We start from the raw sequence: 12903 nt of genomic DNA on the forward strand, positions 1-12903 counted from the left end.
TAAAGGTACAATATGCTGTATATGATATTCAGGGCTTTTTCCAAAACATCTTTCAGGACAGCACCAGAGAGATCATGGCTCCTCCTCCCACAGGAAACACCTCATCAGTCAAGTCTTTAAAAGGAGGCCTCCACACCGCTTCCATCAGTTTTCTGTGCTTGCTCCAGCTGGAGGAAGACCTTTGGTGGGAGCCATGATCTCTCAGGGCTTTCCTGGGAGACTCCTGTTCTCACCTGAGTGTTTTTTTGGGAGAGTGATCCTCCCACTTGCCTCCTGCTGGACGGTCCCGTGGGCTCCCTCTCACTCTTCTGTGCTCGGGGAGAGCCTTTACGACGGGCAGTACCATTCCCCCTTTTTGTTTTCCTCAGACAGGCAGCAGCTGTGTTTTGTTTTCCCTGCCAACTCCTGTATCGCGGGATGGAGCAATAGCGGCCGCCATTGTTCTGGTGGCTGAGGATAACCTCGGACGCATCCTGAATAAAAAGGGGCGGTATTTCTGGCCGCAAGTGCAGGGGGAGAGGGCAGGGTCACCTGGTGCCTTAAAGTTCCGGTTCCAGGTCGGCGCTTTCAAATCTGGAACCGGTGCTTCTCTTCACCATGCGTCTGCAAACGGCTATGGATAGCGATGCAGTGGATAAGGGGGCAAGCCAAGGCGCCAGCAAGGCTAAGGTAGGGGACAGTGATCTCTGTTAACCTGGGCCATTTTCTCCTGTGGGGGGGTTATTTACCCTTTCTCCCCCTACCCTCACTCCCCATCTCCCTGGGAATGTCTGCGGCCTGTTCAAGGCACACTACATTGCTGCTTAGCAGTGGGGGATCTTAGGTGGTGGTGGTGATGGCTTGCTGGGCACAGAGAAGTAAGTTGGGCCTTCCTAAGTGCACCTGGGGGTTTTATTTGCACAGTGTTGCATTTTTTTTTCAAGTGTGGTTCCTTTCTTTTTTTCTGTTTGTCCAGGCCAAAAGTTCTGTCCAACCAGTTAAAATAAGGTGCCCTGTCTGCAAAGAAAAGTTGAGCGAAGCTTGGACTAAAGCCCTCTGTGCAGTTTGTATTACAAATCTGGTCAGGGAGGAGTCTCCATCCATCTGTGGCTATTTGGTTACAACCATAAAGGATGAACTCCGGGCTACCTTTCATGCATTTAGATCCAACCTAAGAGAGGAACCAGGTCCCTCAGGGGATCCTAGGATTCCGCAGCCATCCTCAGAACCTCAAGGTGGCTCCCAAATACTAATAGGGGGGTCCGATATCCCAGGACACTTCTCAAGAGTCAGTTTCCCTTCCAGATGAATCAGATTCTGAGGAGGAGGAAAATGACACAGAGGCCGCTTCTAAGTACAAGTTGTCGCTAGAAGAGGTGGGAGGACTCCTGAAAGTAATTCATGCTACTTTGAGGAAAAGAAGAAACTCTCCCTACATGACCGTATGTATGCTGGTTTAGGAGATTCAAAAGGGCATTCTTTCCCAGTCCATTCAATCATCACAGATATGATTAAAAAAGAGTGACTGGAATCTGAGAAAAAGACATTCTTTCTCTTATATTCACCGACCGACACAGCTCCTCTCTGTAACGAAATGGATTGTCAGCCCTTTTACTGGAGATTACCAGGCACAGTTGTAATATAACACTTCAGAACTTTTAGTTACGCCCAGGGGGGCGGTCCCTAGGCTACAACCCCCACAGCCTGCCCTAGCAGACTCAGTTTTATTTTGCCTAGTGAAGGAGATGCACCCTGCGGGCCCATAGGTCCGTGTTTTTTGATGCAGAAGCTTTGCTTTTTGCGCAAGATGAATGATCCTGTGATCTTCTATCAACAGCCGACTCCTTGTAGTCTCCCCAGTCCGGCCATCGAGCGTGTGCAGGTCGCTGCTACGGCTCGGCAGGCCACGACATACCTCAGCTCCAGAGGTAGTCGGTGAGCTTTATGCTTCGGGGAATACATATGACCGGGCTACTGATGTCTGCGTCACAGTATGCCGGGCTAGTAGTCTTCCCTGTACTGATCAGGAGTTGACTACCATGGAATGTCTCCCAGCTGTTCAGGACTGGTAAGTACAGCTCTCCCTGTCTCGGCAGGGTGGAGCAGCTGGGCATTCCCTGGGAGGTCAATTCGGGGGCCCCCCTCACCCCCCTCTCTTCTCTCCCCTGTCCCTGACTCCCCTCCTTCCCCCCCTCACAGGGGGGCTGTGACACTGAGCGGTGTGTGCGTGTGCCCTGGGCTCTCACCTTTAGCTGTACTGGGGTGCCTGGGTCCTGAAGCTTAATCCCGATGGATGCCTGTGAGGTTTGCCCCTGTGTTGGTGTGGCGCTGTGTCTGCCCCATGTTTTCTCTATGCCTCTCATGGCACTGGCCGGCAGCCATTTTAAGTGTAGGCAAGGGTCAGACAGGCTTTTGGGCTTCAAGTGGCAATTTTCCTAGTGATTCTCTATTAGAAACACTGGCGGCCATTTTCTTGTAGCCGGACCGCGTTTTTGTGTTCTAGCAGCAGCCCCTGTGCCCTCAGCTTCCTGTTTTGTCATCACAGAGTGCTGAGAGGCTTTTCCTGTGAATCTAGACACATGTTTCAGATTGCTCACCGATCGGTCATCGATCGCGCTGACGGCCTGCCACCGACACAGCTTTGGTACCTCTGCATCTGGGAGCGCTGGGGATCTACAGGCACTGCTGTAATACAGCGCGGAACTGCTCAGGGCGGTGAGTCCAGCGGGTTAGAACCCCTCAGTCAGGGGCAGCAGGAGGGTGGGACTGTCACTGTCCTAAGTCCCCTTCGGGTGGCAGACAGGGTAGGGTCAGCATGGCTTCAGAAACTGGTGTTTCTTCCCCCGAAATCCAGGCAATTGCAGCCGGGTCACCTGCGGACTGCGCGGCCCCTATGGACACCCTTACGGAGGTCCTCAATTTGTTTGTTGCCAAGATAGAGGTGGTACGTGGGAAGAAAGGTGCTAAAAAGCGCCCCCTGCCCCCCCCCTCCATCCTCTGGGGAGAGCTCTGATGCAGACTCGGGGTCCTGCCGAGGCCGTTGACCCCTGCTCTGTCTTGTCAGATGATGCTGACCAGGACCGTTCGGACAGTGGGGGTGAGTCCCCGTCCGGGTCCGTGCGCGACAAAGTGGTTGTTGGAGCACAGCTGTGTGTGATACCCTGAAGATTCAGGAGCCAGCAGATCCCTCTGCTGATGTACCGGTCCCTTTTGGGTCCCGCAAGCCAGCACGTTCGCCTAAGGTGTTCCTGTATCTGACTTATTTTGACAAGTTCATTTACAAAGAATGGGCTCACCTGCAACGGACCTTTGCGGTCCCCAAATACATGGCGGTGCGTTACCCTTTTGAGGAAAGCCTTCTCAAGAAATGGTCGGCTCCTCCGGTCGTGGACCCCCCAGTATCCAAGTTAAATAAAGTAACCACGATCCCGGTTGAGGGGACTCCTTCATTCAAGGATCCCACGGACAGGAAGGCCATTGCTCGTTCCTTGTTTACGGTTGTGGGGTCAGCCGTGCAACCTGTACTGGCATCCACACTTGTGTCGCAGACACTGACTGAGTGGGCAAAACTTTTGCACAGCGAATTGCGAGAGCAACAGGCCTCCCCTGTCTGCGTGGAACTAGCAGACCAACTAATGCAAGGCCTGAAGTACGTTTGTGACGTGGCCCTGGATACTCTCCCTTTGTTATCCAGGGCTTCAGTGTCAGCTGTGATGCCGAGGCGCCTGATTTGGCTAAAATGCTGGTCTGCTGACATTTCTGGTCTGCGTCTGAAGAATTCGCTCTCTCCAAAGATTGCAGCATTTGCAGATGACCTCCCTTTCATTTTGTCTAATCCTCTGATTTTGATCCTAAACTTGTCTTCGGAGCTGAAGACTTATGAAGCGCTGTCTTTCTTTCGGGTCAACTATCAGAAGTCAGAAGCGCTGAATGTGTCAATGCCAGCCTCCACATCGACACTGTTGAGGGTGGATTTCCCCTTCAAGTGGGCCTCGGAGCATATTAAATATTTGGGTATCCGCCTTCCCAGACGGATAGAAGAGGTTTTCTCGCTGAACTTTCCCCCTCTTCTGATGGCAATTAAAAAATACCTACTTTCATGGCAGAGCGGTATGTTCTCTTGGTTCGGCCGCTGCAAAATTGTAAAAATGAATGTGATGCCCTGCCTGCTGTACCACTTTCAAGCACTCCCCATCCGGATCCCGAGTTCTTTCCTTAGGATGGTGAACCAAACTCTGGTCTCCTTCCTATGGTCACAAAAACCTCCCTGGCTGGCACAGTCTACCCTAAGATTACCGAAGCTCAGGGGGGGCATGGCTTTGCCAGATGCAAATCTCTACTAGTATGCGGTGAGCCACCTGACACAGGTTCTTGATTGGTGTCATCATGGTGAGCTCAAGCAGTGGTTTAAGGTGGAGCAGATCTTGTCAGGAATGCCACTTGAATCACTACCTGGGTGCCAGGCAGATCTCCCCCAGTGGGTGCTGGACCATCCTACAGTAGGAGTAACCAGGAAGATCAGCCAGAAAGCATTCCAGGACTTTTCGTTAGCACCCTTTCCATCGCCGCTCACTCCCATAGTGGGGAATCCAGCTTCCACCAAAATTCCAAGACCTGAAAACAATGGATCGTGCACAGGCCCAACATTTTGTGGTCAATGGCCAATGGATGACTAGACAACAAATTATGGCTGGCGAAAATCTGGTGGGACTGTCATTTTGGCAGAAAGTACAGCTGACGCATTTCCTCAGATCACTTCCCCCTCCAGCTCCGTTCCAGAGACAACTCACCACGTTCGAAAGGCTATGCCTAGACCAGTCCCCACTGTCAGGTCACCTTGAGGCTAGGTGACAGATGCACACCGTAGGGATCAGGAGCGCACCGCAAGGTTGTGGACCCTACGGCTGACTGCTGCGGACGGGAGACAGGTCCCACCGGGGTTAGAGCGTAAGATTCCCTGGGGCGCGGAGTCTAAGAGCCAGCAGGTGTTCACCAGAGCCTCGAGTGGTGAGGATGGACTTGGCTGCAACTGGCTCCAGGTCGCGACCCCCAGGGTCCCCCAGCTCACACCCACAGTAGGCAACAGGAGGATAGGGATGGTGAGGGAAAAAGCCAAGGTCGGGGCCACAAGCAGACAGAAATAGACAGGAAAACGCCAAAAGGTCAGGATCACAGGCAAACAGGGATAGTCAAAGACACGCCAAAGTCGGTAACGGAACAACAGAAGAGCACACGGCAGGAAACAGGAAGCTGAACACACAAAGGAATACACAATGGTTGATCAGCACTGTTGGCTTGCAGTGCACAGGTTAATAAAGGTTCCCTGATAGGGCCTGGGGTGGAGCCATGCTAGAGGAGAGGTTATAAAAACCACCAGGTGGAAGTGGCTGGCCTCTTAGTCTGAACACATGAGGGGAGGTAAGCAACCAGGAAGATCAATGCATAACCATGACAGTACCCTGCCTCTTACGAGGCCTCCCCCTCCCCCGCCTGGGTCCAGGCTTAAAGGGAAACTCCAGATGGAACCTCCTCAACAGACGAGGAGCAAAGACCTTAGATGCAGTGATCCAAGACCTCTCCTCAGGACCCAACCCTTTCCAAAGTACGAGGTACTGAAGAATGCCTTTACGGAGCCAGGAATCCAAAACTTGACTAACCTCGTATTTTAGATTATCCTGAGAGACCGAAACCGAGGTAGGGAGAGGACGAGAGGACTTAAGGACTAAAGGCTTTTTAGGAATGGGTAAGGGCATGAGAAGATCAGGTGTCTGAGCAGGGTCCCCCACACCCTTAAAGATGAGCTGGGCATCCATAAGAGGATCACCAGACTGGGCAGAGGTCAGTGGATCCCTGAGGTCAGGTTGGTTAGAAGGTGACATGTCACAAGAGTCAAGCTGGATAGCTGCAACACCAACAGAATGCAGAGAACCCTGAGAAAAAGATTGAAAACCCCTCCTGGCCGAATAAGGTATTCTATCCAAAGGATGGATTGAGCCTCTTAAACGGGTTTGAACGGACATAGTAGCAGTAGGGTGAGGCCAGGTCACCGAAGGTGCTGAACAAGAAGCAGGAAGCTCATTGGGCATGGGCTGGACTGGAATAACTGGTGCAGAGGTCGACTGAATAGTATTGTCAGGTGTAGCGACCATCTCAATCGCATCACAGGGTATAGCAACTGTGGAACTTGCAGACAAATTAGCCTGGCTGTGATTCCAAGGGAGATTAGGGACAGGCAAAGGTAAATGGTTATTTGAACTGGAGTGAATGATCGACTCAGATTCATAGGTGGGCTCCTCATCCAGAGTACCACATGACCTAGAGAGTGCATCAGTCCGACTATTGCAGGACACATCCCAGAGATCGCTATATACAGCGGGAAGAGCAGAAGATACTGGGATGGTGGTAACAGGAAGTTTCTCCTTTGGGGTACCCTTGAGTAGGCAGGAAGAGGAACAGGAGGAACCCCAAGCCAGGATCTGTCCAGCAGACCAGTCAATGTGTGGAGAATGGAGCTGTAACCAAGGAAGACCTAATATGATAGGAGATGAAGTCTTAGGTAAGACAAGGAAGGATATCCACTCCTGGTGGAGTGTCCCTACTGACATCTTAACAGGAAGAGTCTGAAAGTGGATAGGGCCCCCTGGGAGAACCGTGCCATCAATCGCCAAGACCACCAATGGTTTTGTAAGGGGCAAAAGGGTAAGTCTCATGGAGGACGCAGTTTCCCAATCCATGAAATTGGCAGCGGCTCCAGAATCCAGATGTGCTAAGACCGACGTGAAGGAAGCACCGACATGAAGCAACACAGAAAGGAGAAGACGAGAAGGTGAAGGTGATATGTCAGGGTCTAATGCTCCACCTTCCAGATGTATTAGCCCTGAGCGTTTTTCCAGACGAAGAGAACAAGTGTCACGGAAATGACCTTTGGCCCCACAATAGAGGCATAGGCCCAGAGTTCTGCACCTAGCACGTTCTTCGGGAGATAACTTAGTCCAGCCCAACTGCATAGGTTCCTCGGTAGGCAGGGGGTGCTTCTCGGATCGAAGAGAAGGAACTGGGGGCTCAGGCTGCCTAAAGAACAGGGAGTGCTGGCGTCTTTTTTCCAGGGCCCTCTCCTGAAAGCGAATATCGATCTGGTTACACAAGGTGATGACACTGTCCAGATCAGTAGGAAGGGATCTTCCTGTTAATTCATCCTTCACTCTATCGGAGAGGCCATGTAAAAAGGTTGCAACTAGGGCCTCATTATTCTAGCTCAATTCAGCTGTGAGTCTAAGGAACTGAAGAGCATACTGTCCCACAGACGCAGACTCTTGACGGAGACGTAAAAGAGCGCTAGCCGCTGAGGAGACACGACCCGGTTCCTCGAAGATATTCCGAAAAAGTTTCAAGAAATCAGACAGGCTAGAAACCACTGGATCATTCAGTTCCCACAGAGGGGCAGCCCAAGCTAGCGCCTCGCCGGACAGGAGGGATATGATATATGCTACTTTTGCACGATCGAACAGGAAGTTTTGGGGCTGAAGTTCAAAACGAATTGTGCACTGGCTAAGGAACCCCCCGCAAGCCTTGGAGTCCCCAGAGAAACGGGACGGAGCTGGCAGTAATAATGCATGAGTGGATGCGACTGGTGCGATAGGTGCAGCTGCTGACTGTACTTGAGGCTGCAGGTTCGGGGTTCCCAAGGAAGCCTGTAGCTGCTCGAAGCGGGAAGCCAGATCTTGAAGGAATCGCATCACCTGGGTCTGATGCGATTCTTGCGTCTCAAGTCTGCGAACTAAGCCCTGCAACGGATCGACTATAGGAAGTGGCACGTCAGCCGGGTCCATGGCTGATCAAACTGTCAGGTCACCTTGAAGCGAGGTGACAGATGCACACCGTAGGGATCAGGAGTGCACCGCAAGGTTGTGGACCCTACGGCTGACTGCTGCGGACGGGAGACAGGTCCCACCGGGGTTAGAGCGTAAGATTCCCTGGGGCGCGGAGTCTAAGGCCGCGTACACACGCGCGGACTGTTGGCCCAACTTTGTCCGTCCAACAGTTTGAGCGAACAGTCCGCTCAAACTTAGCATGGACGGACATGGCCACACACGACGGACGAACAGTTTGCTGAAACCGTGCGCGATGACGTGAACGGCACGTACGACGGGACGAAAAATACGACGTCCTATACACTGCAATGCAACCTTCCGACGTGGAAATCCTTTCTGAGCATGCGCGAGACTTAGTTGGCCGAACAAGCCTACACACGAGCGAACAGTCCGCTGAAACCTTGTTTCAGCGGACAGTTTTTCGGAATTTCCGTAAGACCTTGTTCGGCCAACTGTCCGCTGAAGCCCCACACACGAGCGGACTGTCCGCCCAAACACTGTTCAGCGGACAAGGTTGGGCGAACAGTCCGCGCGTGTGTACGCGGCCTAAGAGCCAGCAAGTGTTCACCAGAGCCTCGAGTGGTGAGGATGGACTTGGCTGCAACTGGCTCCAGGTCGCGACCCCCAGGGTCCCCCAGCTCACACCCACAGTAGGCAACAGGAGGATAGGGATGGTGAGGGACAAAGCCAAGGTCGGGGCCACAAGCAGACAGAAATAGACAGGGAAACGCCAAAAGGTCAGGATCACAGGCAAACAGGGATAGTCAAAGACACGCCAAAGTCGGTAACGGAACAACAGAAGAGCACACGGCAGGAAACAGGAAGCTGAACACACAAAGGAATACACAATGGTTGATCAGCACTGTTGGCTTGCAGTGCACAGGTTAATAAAGGTTCCCTGATGGGGCTTGGGGTGGAGCCATGCTAGAGGAGAGGTTATAAAAACCACCAGGTGGAAGTGGCTGGCCTCTTAGTCTGAACACATGAGGGGAGGTAAGCAACCAGGAAGATCAATGCAAAACCATGACAGTACCCTCCCTCTTACGAGGCCTCCCCCTCCCCCGCCTGGGTCCAGGCTTAAAGGGAAACTCCAGATGGAACCTCCTCAACAGACGAGGAGCAAAGACCTTAGATGCAGTGATCCAAGACCTCTCCTCGGGACCCAACCCTTTCTGAAGAATGCCTTTACGGAGCCAGGAATCCAAAACTTGACTAACCTCGTATTTTAGATTATCCTCAGAGACCGAAACCGAGGTAGGGAGAGGACGAGAGGACTTGAGGAATAAAGGCTTTTTAGGAATGGGTAAGGGCATGAGAAGATCAGGAGTCTGAGCAGGGTCCCTCACACCCTTAAAGATGAGCTGGGCATCCATAAGAGGATCACCAGACTGGGCAGAGGTCAGTGGATCCCTGAGGTCAGGTTGGTTAGAAGGTGACATGTCACAAGAGTCAAGCTGGATAGCTGCAACACCAACAGAATGCAGAGAACCCTGAGAAAAAGATTGAAAACCCCTCCTGGCCGAATAAGGTATTCTAAACCTCTTAAACGGGTTTGAACGGACATAGTAGCAGTAGGGTGAGACCAGGTCACAGAAGGTGCTGAACAAGAAGCAGGAAGCTCATTGGGCATGGGCTGGACTGGAATAACTGGTGCAGAGGTCGACTGAATAGTATTGTCAGGTGTAGCGACCATCTCAATCGCATCACAGGGCATAGCAACTGTGGAACTTGCAGACAAGTTAGCCTGGCTGTGCGTCCAAGGGAGATTAGGGACAGGCAAAGGTAAATGGTTATGTGAACTGGAGTGAATGATCGACTCAGGTTCATAGGTGGGCCCCTCATCCAGAGTACCACATGACCTAGAGAGTGCATCAGTCCGACTATTGCAGGATGCATCCCAGAGATCACTATATATAGCGGGAAGAACAGAAGATACTGGGATGGTGGTAGCAGGAAGTTTCTCCTTTGGGGTATCCTTGAGTAGGCAGGAAGAGGAACAGGAGGAACCCCAAGCCAGGATCTGTCCAGCAGACCAGTCAATGTGTGGAGAATGGAGCTGTAACCAAGGAAGACCTAATATGATAGGAGATGAAGCCTTAGGTAAGACAAGGAAGGATATCCACTCCTGGTGGAGTGTCCCTACTGACATCTTAACAGGAAGAGTCTGAAAGTGGATAGGGCCCCCTGGGAGAACCGTGCCATCAATCGCCAAGACCACCAATGGTTTTGTAAGGGGCAAAAGGGTAAGTCTCATGGAGGACGCAGTTTCCCAATCCATGAAATTGTCAGCGGCTCCGGAATCCAGATGTGCTAAGACCGAACGAGAGGAAGCACCGACATGAAGCAACACAGAAAGGAGAAGACGAGAAGGTGAAGGTGATATTTCAGGGTCTAATACTCCACCTTCCAGATGTATTAGCCCTGAGTGTTTTTCCAGACGAAGAGAACAACCAGGAAGATCACTGCATAACCATGACACCCACTTTCCCATGCAGTTTCTCTGACTTATCAATTGCTGGTGACACCCTCAGAGGGCCACAAGCTTCCTTATATCACCAGTTGGGAAAGAGAACTTGGGCTAGAGTTTACAGAGAAACAGGTGGATAGACTCTTTTTGTTCTCATACAAGACTTCAATCTGTGCCAAACAACAGGAGGCGGGGTTCAAGGTACTGACCCGGTGGTATCATACCCTGGCAAAGATCCATAGAATGTTTCCCCAGTGTTCGAACCTATGCTGGATATGTGGGGAGGAGTAGAGGTCGACCGATATGGGTTTTTCTCTGGCCGATGCCGATATTTAGAAATCATGGCGGCCGATAGCCGATATATGATGCCGATTTTTTTGGGCCGATATGTTAGGCCGATTTTATTTTATTTATTTATTTTTAATCCCCCTTGATCTAACACACCTTTCCCACTGGGGCGTTTTTTAAGGCGCTTTTGGGCTAAAAATAGCGCCTGTAAAGTGCCTGCAAAATGGCTCCCCTGCAGTCTGTGTGAAAGACAGAGTGCTTTCACACTGAGGCGATGCGCTGTCAGGATCTTAAAAAAAAAAAGTCCTGCAAGCAGCACGTTTGGAGTGGTGTATACCGCTCCTCCACCACTCCTGCCCATTGATATGAATGGGCACCACTGCCGAAGCGCATGCAATGCGATTTGGCAGCGGTGCTTCATGGGCGCATTTAACCTCTTCCTTGGCCTCTAGCTGGGTTATATGTGCCCCACTAGCAGCCAAATAGCACCGCTAAAATGATGGTAAAGAGCCGCTAAAACTTGCGTTTTACCATCAACGTCTGCCCGCTCCAGTGTGAAAGCAGCCTTCATAAGTGATACAGAAAATTTCTTACACTTAAAGCGGAGGTCCACCCTAAAATGGACCTTCCGCTCATCGGATTCCTCCCCCCCCTCCGGCGCCACAATTGGCACCTTTCAGGGGGGAGGGGGGTGCAGTTACCTGGATAATCCAGGTAACTGCACCCACTTCCGGGCTAGCTCTCTGCGGAAAGGGGCGTACATTACGCCCCTTTCCGCAAGTGCCCGCCCCCTTCCGCAAGTGCCCCGCTGCCTGCTGGGAAACACACAGATCCCAAAGGCAGCGGGGACCGTCCTCATTGCGCAGCGCGGCTCGCGCATGCGCAGTAGGGAACTGGGAAATTAAGCCGAAAGGCTCCATTTCCTGATTCCCATACCCAAGATGGCGGCGGCAGCACTCGAGTGTCGATCTAGAGATCGGCTTCGGGTGCCGACATCGCGGGCGCGCTGGACAGGTAAGTGTCACTATTTTAAAAGTCAGCAGCTGCAGTATTTGTAGCTGCTGGCTTTAAAAAAAAAAAAAAAAAACGCGGAGTCCCGGCGGACTCCCGCTTTAAACATTTATTAAACAAAACAAACCTCCAATCAGTTTACTTGTATGTATGATCTAGATTAAAAAAAAAAAAAAAAAAACCTATATATTAAATAAAAACGGGTAGTCAAAACTTTGACAAAAAAAAAAAAATGGGCTAACTTTACTGTTTTTATTTTATTTTTATTTTTTAAATAGTGTATTTTTTTCCCAAAAAAATGCAATTGAAAGACCTCCGTGCAAATGCCGTGTGACATAAAATATTGCAACAACCGCTATTTTATTCCCTAGGATCTCTGCTAAAAATATATATATAATTTTTGGGGGGTCTAAGTGATTTTCTGGCAGAAAATACAGGATTTTTACTTGTAAGCAACAAGTGTCAGAAAAGATTTAGTCTTTAAATGGTTAAACTGAGAACTTCTACACAGAGAGATGACTTCATTCATTCAGAAGTGTAAACATTGTATCATTTAGTTCTTTTCTTGGCAGTCTGCCCAGAGAGGAGGAAAGTGTTGCTATGACGACTCAGGCAACTCACACTGACTTCTTACAGAAGTCATTTCAAAGTCCCGCTGTAGAATTGGCTTTTTATCAACACAATCGGCCGATGCCGATTATTTAAAAAACGGCAAATATCGGCCGATATATCGGCCGGCCGATATATCGGTCGACCTCTAGGGAGGAGGTTGGGTCGCTGCTCCACATCTTCTGATCATGCCAGCTCTTGGAGCCCTATTGGAACGAAGTCCATCGTATCGTCCAAAAATTCATGGATAGAACTTTCCCGAAAGATCCCACTTTCTTCCTCTTGCACCACCACGATATACCAAGTTAAGCATACAAGACGTCCATTCTGCCCCTCTTGATCACAGCCACGAAGGGATGCATTCCGCTGTACTGGAAGCAAACACAGCCTCCATCGATTGCCATCTGGCTGAAAAAGGTCGCTGACATTCATGCGATGGAAGATTTGGTAGCCACAGAAAAGGGCCTCGGCGAGAAATTTTCTAGACGATGGTTTTATTGGCACAAATTTGTATACTCTGAGGATTACGCAAGACTAGTCCTGCGGAAATAATCTAATGTACCCTTTCTGAACACCAGGAACCTGGCACAACTTCTGGCCTGGAAGAGATTCGGGTGGATGGAACTTAACCCTGATACCTACCTTACCCCCCTCCCCCCCTTTTTTTCCTCTCTCCCC

The sequence above is a fragment of the Lithobates pipiens genome, unplaced genomic scaffold, assembly GCF_037356315.1.
Source record: "Lithobates pipiens isolate NorthernLeopardFrog02 unplaced genomic scaffold, aLitPip1_a1.2 Scaffold_8, whole genome shotgun sequence".
NCBI lineage: Eukaryota > Metazoa > Chordata > Amphibia > Anura > Ranidae > Lithobates > Lithobates pipiens.